Genomic DNA, 9440 nt, shown 5'->3' with positions numbered 1-9440 from the left:
AGCTTTAAATTGAGGTGTCACTCCAGTAAATCAGATCATGCTAGCCTGAAAGACCAGGCTAAATATACAGAACAGATTTGACCTCTGACCCAGCTCTGAAAGCTGTGTGGTATTGACCACACTAAATGTCTGATTTTAAGCAGCCAGGTTGTGCTATGATGGAAAGCCAACAATTGATGGAAAGAAGAGAACCTAAGCTTTAATTTGATGTGCAACATGTTTGATTTGAAGCAGGTTTACCAGAAATACAGGAGGATAAGTTAGAATATAAAACCAGTTGGCTGCAGGCCTTTTAAAAACAGCTGAATATAACCATAATTCATCAGTGTGCTGCTAGCCACCAGAAGGTTTAAAATGAACAATGTTGGAGTCTATGAAAAGGTCTGAATCTGAGCTTTAAATTGAGGTGTCACTCCAGTAAATCAGATCATGCTAGCCTGAAAGACCAGGCTAAATATACAGAACAGATTTGACCTCTGACCCAGCTCTGAAAGCTGTGTGGTATTGACCACACTAAATGTCTGATTTTAAGCAGCCAGGTTGTGCTATGATGGAAAGCCAACAATTGTTGGAAAGAAGAGAACCTAAGCTTTAATTTGATGTGCAACATGTTTGATTTGAAGCAGGTTTACCAGAAATACAGGAGGATAAGGTAGAATATAAAACCAGTTGGCTGCAGGCCTTTTGAAAACAGCTGAATGTAACTATAATTCATCAGTGTGCTGCTAGCCACCAGAAGGTTTAAAATCAACAATGTTGGAGTCTATGAAAAGGTCTGAATCTGAGGTTTACATGGAGGTATCACTCCAGTAAATCAGATCATGCTAGCCTGAAAGACCAGGCTAAATATACAGAACAGATTTGACCTCTGACCCAGCTCTGAAAGCTGTGTGGTATTGACCACACTAAATGTCTGATTTTAAGCAGCCAGGTTGTGCTATGATGGAAAGCCAACAATTGATGGAAAGAAGAGAACCTAAGCTTTAATTTGATGTGCAACATGTTTGATTTGAAGCAGGTTTACCAGAAATACAGGAGGATAAGTTAGAATATAAAACCAGTTGGCTGCAGGCCTTTTAAAAACAGCTGAATATAACCATAATTCATCAGTGTGCTGCTAGCCACCAGAAGGTTTAAAATGAACAATGTTGGAGTCTATGAAAAGGTCTGAATCTGAGCTTTAAATTGAGGTGTCACTCCAGTAAATCAGATCATGCTAGCCTGAAAGACCAGGCTAAATATACAGAACAGATTTGACCTCTGACCCAGCTCTGAAAGCTGTGTGGTATTGACCACACTAAATGTCTGATTTTAAGCAGCCAGGTTGTGCTATGATGGAAAGCCAACAATTGATGGAAAGAAGAGAACCTAAGCTTTAATTTGATGTGCAAGATGTTTGATTTGAAGCAGGTTTACCAGAAATACAGGAGGATAAGTTAGAATATAAAACCAGTTGGCTGCAGGCCTTTTAAAAACAGCTGAATATAACCATAATTCATCAGTGTGCTGCTAGCCACCAGAAGGTTTAAAATGAACAATGCTGGAGTCTATGAAAAGGTCTGAATCTGAGCTTTAAATTGAGGTGTCACTCCAGTAAATCAGATCATGCTAGCCTGAAAGACCAGGCTAAATATACAGAACAGATTTGACCTCTGACCCAGCTCTGAAAGCTGTGTGGTATTGACCACACTAAATGTCTGATTTTAAGCAGCCAGCTTGTGATAGGATGGAAAGCCAACAATTGTTGGAAAGAAGAGAACCTAAGCTTTAATTTGATGTGCAACATGTTTGATTTGAAGCAGGTTTACCAGAAATACAGGAGGATAAGTTAGAATATAAAACCTGTTGGCTGCAGGCCTTTTGAAAACAGCTGAATGTAACCATAATTCATCAGTGTGCTGCTAGCCACCAGAAGGGGTAAAATCAACAATGTTGGACTCTATGAAAAGGTCTGAATCTGAGCTTTAAATTGAGGTGTCACTCAAGTAAATCAGATCATGCTAGCCTGAAAGACCAGGCTAAATATACAGAACAGATTTGACCTCTGACCCAGCTCTGAAAGCTGTGTGGTATTGACCACACTAAATGTCTGATTTTAAGCAGCCAGCTTGTGCTATGATGGAAAGCTAACAATTGATGGAAAGAAGAGAACCTAAGCTTTAATTTGATGTGCAACATGTTTGATTTGAAGCAGGTTTACCAGAAATACAGGAGGATAAGTTAGAATATAAAACCAGTTGGCTGCAGGCCTTTTAAAAACAGCTGAATATAACCATAATTTATCAGTGTGCTGCTAGCCACCAGAAGGTTTAAAATGAACAATGTTGGAGTCTATGAAAAGGTCTGAATCTGAGCTTTAAATTGAGGTGTCACTCCAGTAAATCAGATCATGCTAGCCTGAAAGACCAGGCTAAATATACAGAACAGATTTGACCTCTGACCCAGCTCTGAAAGCTGTGTGGTATTGACCACACTAAATGTCTGATTTTAAGCAGCCAGCTTGTGATAGGATGGAAAGCCAACAATTGTTGGAAAGAAGAGAACCTAAGCTTTAATTTGATGTGCAACATGTTTGATTTGAAGCAGGTTTACCAGAAATACAGGAGGATAAGGTAGAATATAAAACCTGTTGGCTGCAGGCCTTTTGAAAACAGCTGAATGTAACCATAATTCATCAGTGTGCTGCTAGCCACCAGAAGGGGTAAAATCAACAATGTTGGACTCTATGAAAAGGTCTGAATCTGAGCTTTAAATTGAGGTATCACTCCAGTAAATCAGATCATGCTAGCCTGAAAGACCAGGCTAAATATACAGAACAGATTTGACCTCTGACCCAGCTCTGAAAGCTGTGTGGTATTGACCACACTAAATGTCTGATTTTAAGCAGCCAGGTTGTGCTATGATGGAAAGCCAACAATTGATGGAAAGAAGAGAACCTAAGCTTTAATTTGATGTGCAACATGTTTGATTTGAAGCAGGTTTACCAGAAATACAGGAGGATAAGTTAGAATATAAAACCAGTTGGCTGCAGGCCTTTTAAAAACAGCTGAATATAACCATAATTCATCAGTGTGCTGCTAGCCACCAGAAGGTTTAAAATGAACAATGTTGGAGTCTATGAAAAGGTCTGAATCTGAGCTTTAAATTGAGGTGTCACTCCAGTAAATCAGATCATGCTAGCCTGAAAGACCAGGCTAAATATACAGAACAGATTTGACCTCTGACCCAGCTCTGAAAGCTGTGTGGTATTGACCACACTAAATGTCTGATTTTAAGCAGCCAGCTTGTGATAGGATGGAAAGCCAACAATTGTTGGAAAGAAGAGAACCTAAGCTTTAATTTGATGTGCAACATGTTTGATTTGAAGCAGGTTTACCAGAAATACAGGAGGATAAGTTAGAATATAAAACCAGTTGGCTGCAGGCCTTTTGAAAACAGCTGAATGTAACTATAATTCATCAGTGTGCTGCTAGCCACCAGAAGGTTTAAAATCAACAATGTTGGACTCTATGAAAAGGTCTGAATCTGAGGTTTACATGGAGGTATCACTCCAGTAAATCAGATCATGCTAGCCTGAAAGACCAGGCTAAATATACAGAACAGATTTGACCTCTGACCCAGCTCTGAAAGCTGTGTGGTATTGACCACACTAAATGTCTGATTTTAAGCAGCCAGCTTGTGATAGGATGGAAAGCCAACAATTGTTGGAAAGAAGAGAACCTAAGCTTTAATTTGATGTGCAACATGTTTGATTTGAAGCAGGTTTACCAGAAATACAGGAGGATAAGGTAGAATATAAAACCTGTTGGCTGCAGGCCTTTTGAAAACAGCTGAATGTAACCATAATTCATCAGTGTGCTGCTAGCCACCAGAAGGGGTAAAATCAACAATGTTGGACTCTATGAAAAGGTCTGAATCTGAGCTTTAAATTGAGGTGTCACTCCAGTAAATCAGATCATGCTAGCCTGAAAGACCAGGCTAAATATACAGAACAGATTTGACCTCTGACCCAGCTCTGAAAGCTGTGTGGTATTGACCACACTAAATGTCTGATTTTAAGCAGCCAGCTTGTGATAGGATGGAAAGCCAACAATTGTTGGAAAGAAGAGAACCTAAGCTTTAATTTGATGTGCAACATGTTTGATTTGAAGCAGGTTTACCAGAAATACAGGAGGATAAGGTAGAATATAAAACCTGTTGGCTGCAGGCCTTTTGAAAACAGCTGAATGTAACCATAATTCATCAGTGTGCTGCTAGCCACCAGAAGGGGTAAAATCAACAATGTTGGACTCTATGAAAAGGTCTGAATCTGAGCTTTAAATTGAGGTATCACTCCAGTAAATCAGATCATGCTAGCCTGAAAGACCAGGCTAAATATACAGAACAGATTTGACCTCTGACCCAGCTCTGAAAGCTGTGTGGTATTGACCACACTAAATGTCTGATTTTAAGCAGCCAGGTTGTGCTATGATGGAAAGCCAACAATTGATGGAAAGAAGAGAACCTAAGCTTTAATTTGATGTGCAACATGTTTGATTTGAAGCAGGTTTACCAGAAATACAGGAGGATAAGTTAGAATATAAAACCAGTTGGCTGCAGGCCTTTTAAAAACAGCTGAATATAACCATAATTCATCAGTGTGCTGCTAGCCACCAGAAGGTTTAAAATGAACAATGTTGGAGTCTATGAAAAGGTCTGAATCTGAGCTTTAAATTGAGGTGTCACTCCAGTAAATCAGATCATGCTAGCCTGAAAGACCAGGCTAAATATACAGAACAGATTTGACCTCTGACCCAGCTCTGAAAGCTGTGTGGTATTGACCACACTAAATGTCTGATTTTAAGCAGCCAGCTTGTGATAGGATGGAAAGCCAACAATTGTTGGAAAGAAGAGAACCTAAGCTTTAATTTGATGTGCAACATGTTTGATTTGAAGCAGGTTTACCAGAAATACAGGAGGATAAGGTAGAATATAAAACCTGTTGGCTGCAGGCCTTTTGAAAACAGCTGAATGTAACCATAATTCATCAGTGTGCTGCTAGCCACCAGAAGGGGTAAAATCAACAATGTTGGAGTCTATGAAAAGGTCTGAATCTGAGCTTTAAATTGAGGTGTCACTCAAGTAAATCAGATCATGCTAGCCTGAAAGACCAGGCTAAATATACAGAACAGATTTGACCTCTGACCCAGCTCTGAAAGCTGTGTGGTATTGACCACACTAAATGTCTGATTTTAAGCAGCCAGCTTGTGCTATGATGGAAAGCTAACAATTGATGGAAAGAAGAGAACCTAAGCTTTAATTTGATGTGCAACATGTTTGATTTGAAGCAGGTTTACCAGAAATACAGGAGGATAAGTTAGAATATAAAACCAGTTGGCTGCAGGCCTTTTAAAAACAGCTGAATATAACCATAATTTATCAGTGTGCTGCTAGCCACCAGAAGGTTTAAAATGAACAATGTTGGAGTCTATGAAAAGGTCTGAATCTGAGCTTTAAATTGAGGTGTCACTCCAGTAAATCAGATCATGCTAGCCTGAAAGACCAGGCTAAATATACAGAACAGATTTGACCTCTGACCCAGCTCTGAAAGCTGTGTGGTATTGACCACACTAAATGTCTGATTTTAAGCAGCCAGCTTGTGATAGGATGGAAAGCCAACAATTGTTGGAAAGAAGAGAACCTAAGCTTTAATTTGATGTGCAACATGTTTGATTTGAAGCAGGTTTACCAGAAATACAGGAGGATAAGGTAGAATATAAAACCTGTTGGCTGCAGGCCTTTTGAAAACAGCTGAATGTAACCATAATTCATCAGTGTGCTGCTAGCCACCAGAAGGGGTAAAATCAACAATGTTGGACTCTATGAAAAGGTCTGAATCTGAGCTTTAAATTGAGGTATCACTCCAGTAAATCAGATCATGCTAGCCTGAAAGACCAGGCTAAATATACAGAACAGATTTGACCTCTGACCCAGCTCTGAAAGCTGTGTGGTATTGACCACACTAAATGTCTGATTTTAAGCAGCCAGGTTGTGCTATGATGGAAAGCCAACAATTGATGGAAAGAAGAGAACCTAAGCTTTAATTTGATGTGCAACATGTTTGATTTGAAGCAGGTTTACCAGAAATACAGGAGGATAAGTTAGAATATAAAACCAGTTGGCTGCAGGCCTTTTAAAAACAGCTGAATATAACCATAATTCATCAGTGTGCTGCTAGCCACCAGAAGGTTTAAAATGAACAATGTTGGAGTCTATGAAAAGGTCTGAATCTGAGCTTTAAATTGAGGTGTCACTCCAGTAAATCAGATCATGCTAGCCTGAAAGACCAGGCTAAATATACAGAACAGATTTGACCTCTGACCCAGCTCTGAAAGCTGTGTGGTATTGACCACACTAAATGTCTGATTTTAAGCAGCCAGCTTGTGATAGGATGGAAAGCCAACAATTGTTGGAAAGAAGAGAACCTAAGCTTTAATTTGATGTGCAACATGTTTGATTTGAAGCAGGTTTACCAGAAATACAGGAGGATAAGTTAGAATATAAAACCAGTTGGCTGCAGGCCTTTTGAAAACAGCTGAATGTAACTATAATTCATCAGTGTGCTGCTAGCCACCAGAAGGTTTAAAATCAACAATGTTGGACTCTATGAAAAGGTCTGAATCTGAGGTTTACATGGAGGTATCACTCCAGTAAATCAGATCATGCTAGCCTGAAAGACCAGGCTAAATATACAGAACAGATTTGACCTCTGACCCAGCTCTGAAAGCTGTGTGGTATTGACCACACTAAATGTCTGATTTTAAGCAGCCAGCTTGTGATAGGATGGAAAGCCAACAATTGTTGGAAAGAAGAGAACCTAAGCTTTAATTTGATGTGCAACATGTTTGATTTGAAGCAGGTTTACCAGAAATACAGGAGGATAAGGTAGAATATAAAACCTGTTGGCTGCAGGCCTTTTGAAAACAGCTGAATGTAACCATAATTCATCAGTGTGCTGCTAGCCACCAGAAGGGGTAAAATCAACAATGTTGGACTCTATGAAAAGGTCTGAATCTGAGCTTTAAATTGAGGTATCACTCCAGTAAATCAGATCATGCTAGCCTGAAAGACCAGGCTAAATATACAGAACAGATTTGACCTCTGACCCAGCTCTGAAAGCTGTGTGGTATTGACCACACTAAATGTCTGATTTTAAGCAGCCAGGTTGTGCTATGATGGAAAGCCAACAATTGATGGAAAGAAGAGAACCTAAGCTTTAATTTGATGTGCAACATGTTTGATTTGAAGCAGGTTTACCAGAAATACAGGAGGATAAGTTAGAATATAAAACCTGTTGGCTGCAGGCCTTTTGAAAAGAGCTGAATGTAACCATAATTCATCAGTGTGCTGCTAGCCACCAGAAGGGGTAAACTCAACAATGTTGGACTCTATGAAAAGGTCTGAATCTGAGCTTTAAATTGAGGTGTCACTCCAGTAAATCAGATCATGCTAGCCTGAAAGACCAGGCTAAATATACAGAACAGATTTGACCTCTGACCCAGCTCTGAAAGCTGTGTGGTATTGACCACACTAAATGTCTGATTTTAAGCAGCCAGCTTGTGATAGGATGGAAAGCCAACAATTGTTGGAAAGAAGAGAACCTAAGCTTTAATTTGATGTGCAACATGTTTGATTTGAAGCAGGTTTACCAGAAATACAGGAGGATAAGGTAGAATATAAAACCTGTTGGCTGCAGGCCTTTTGAAAACAGCTGAATGTAACCATAATTCATCAGTGTGCTGCTAGCCACCAGAAGGGGTAAAATCAACAATGTTGGACTCTATGAAAAGGTCTGAATCTGAGCTTTAAATTGAGGTATCACTCCAGTAAATCAGATCATGCTAGCCTGAAAGACCAGGCTAAATATACAGAACAGATTTGACCTCTGACCCAGCTCTGAAAGCTGTGTGGTATTGACCACACTAAATGTCTGATTTTAAGCAGCCAGGTTGTGCTATGATGGAAAGCCAACAATTGATGGAAAGAAGAGAACCTAAGCTTTAATTTGATGTGCAACATGTTTGATTTGAAGCAGGTTTACCAGAAATACAGGAGGATAAGTTAGAATATAAAACCAGTTGGCTGCAGGCCTTTTAAAAACAGCTGAATATAACCATAATTCATCAGTGTGCTGCTAGCCACCAGAAGGTTTAAAATGAACAATGTTGGAGTCTATGAAAAGGTCTGAATCTGAGCTTTAAATTGAGGTGTCACTCCAGTAAATCAGATCATGCTAGCCTGAAAGACCAGGCTAAATATACAGAACAGATTTGACCTCTGACCCAGCTCTGAAAGCTGTGTGGTATTGACCACACTAAATGTCTGATTTTAAGCAGCCAGCTTGTGATAGGATGGAAAGCCAACAATTGTTGGAAAGAAGAGAACCTAAGCTTTAATTTGATGTGCAACATGTTTGATTTGAAGCAGGTTTACCAGAAATACAGGAGGATAAGTTAGAATATAAAACCAGTTGGCTGCAGGCCTTTTGAAAACAGCTGAATGTAACTATAATTCATCAGTGTGCTGCTAGCCACCAGAAGGTTTAAAATCAACAATGTTGGACTCTATGAAAAGGTCTGAATCTGAGGTTTACATGGAGGTATCACTCCAGTAAATCAGATCATGCTAGCCTGAAAGACCAGGCTAAATATACAGAACAGATTTGACCTCTGACCCAGCTCTGAAAGCTGTGTGGTATTGACCACACTAAATGTCTGATTTTAAGCAGCCAGCTTGTGATAGGATGGAAAGCCAACAATTGTTGGAAAGAAGAGAACCTAAGCTTTAATTTGATGTGCAACATGTTTGATTTGAAGCAGGTTTACCAGAAATACAGGAGGATAAGGTAGAATATAAAACCTGTTGGCTGCAGGCCTTTTGAAAACAGCTGAATGTAACCATAATTCATCAGTGTGCTGCTAGCCACCAGAAGGGGTAAAATCAACAATGTTGGACTCTATGAAAAGGTCTGAATCTGAGCTTTAAATTGAGGTGTCACTCAAGTAAATCAGATCATGCTAGCCTGAAAGACCAGGCTAAATATACAGAACAGATTTGACCTCTGACCCAGCTCTGAAAGCTGTGTGGTATTGACCACACTAAATGTCTGATTTTAAGCAGCCAGCTTGTGCTATGATGGAAAGCTAACAATTGATGGAAAGAAGAGAACCTAAGCTTTAATTTGATGTGCAACATGTTTGATTTGAAGCAGGTTTACCAGAAATACAGGAGGATAAGTTAGAATATAAAACCAGTTGGCTGCAGGCCTTTTAAAAACAGCTGAATATAACCATAATTTATCAGTGTGCTGCTAGCCACCAGAAGGTTTAAAATGAACAATGTTGGAGTCTATGAAAAGGTCTGAATCTGAGCTTTAAATTGAGGTGTCACTCCAGTAAATC

The sequence above is a fragment of the Centroberyx gerrardi genome, chromosome 7, assembly GCF_048128805.1.
Source record: "Centroberyx gerrardi isolate f3 chromosome 7, fCenGer3.hap1.cur.20231027, whole genome shotgun sequence".
Lineage (NCBI taxonomy): Eukaryota > Metazoa > Chordata > Actinopteri > Beryciformes > Berycidae > Centroberyx > Centroberyx gerrardi.
Note: the sequence above shows the minus strand (reverse complement) of the source record.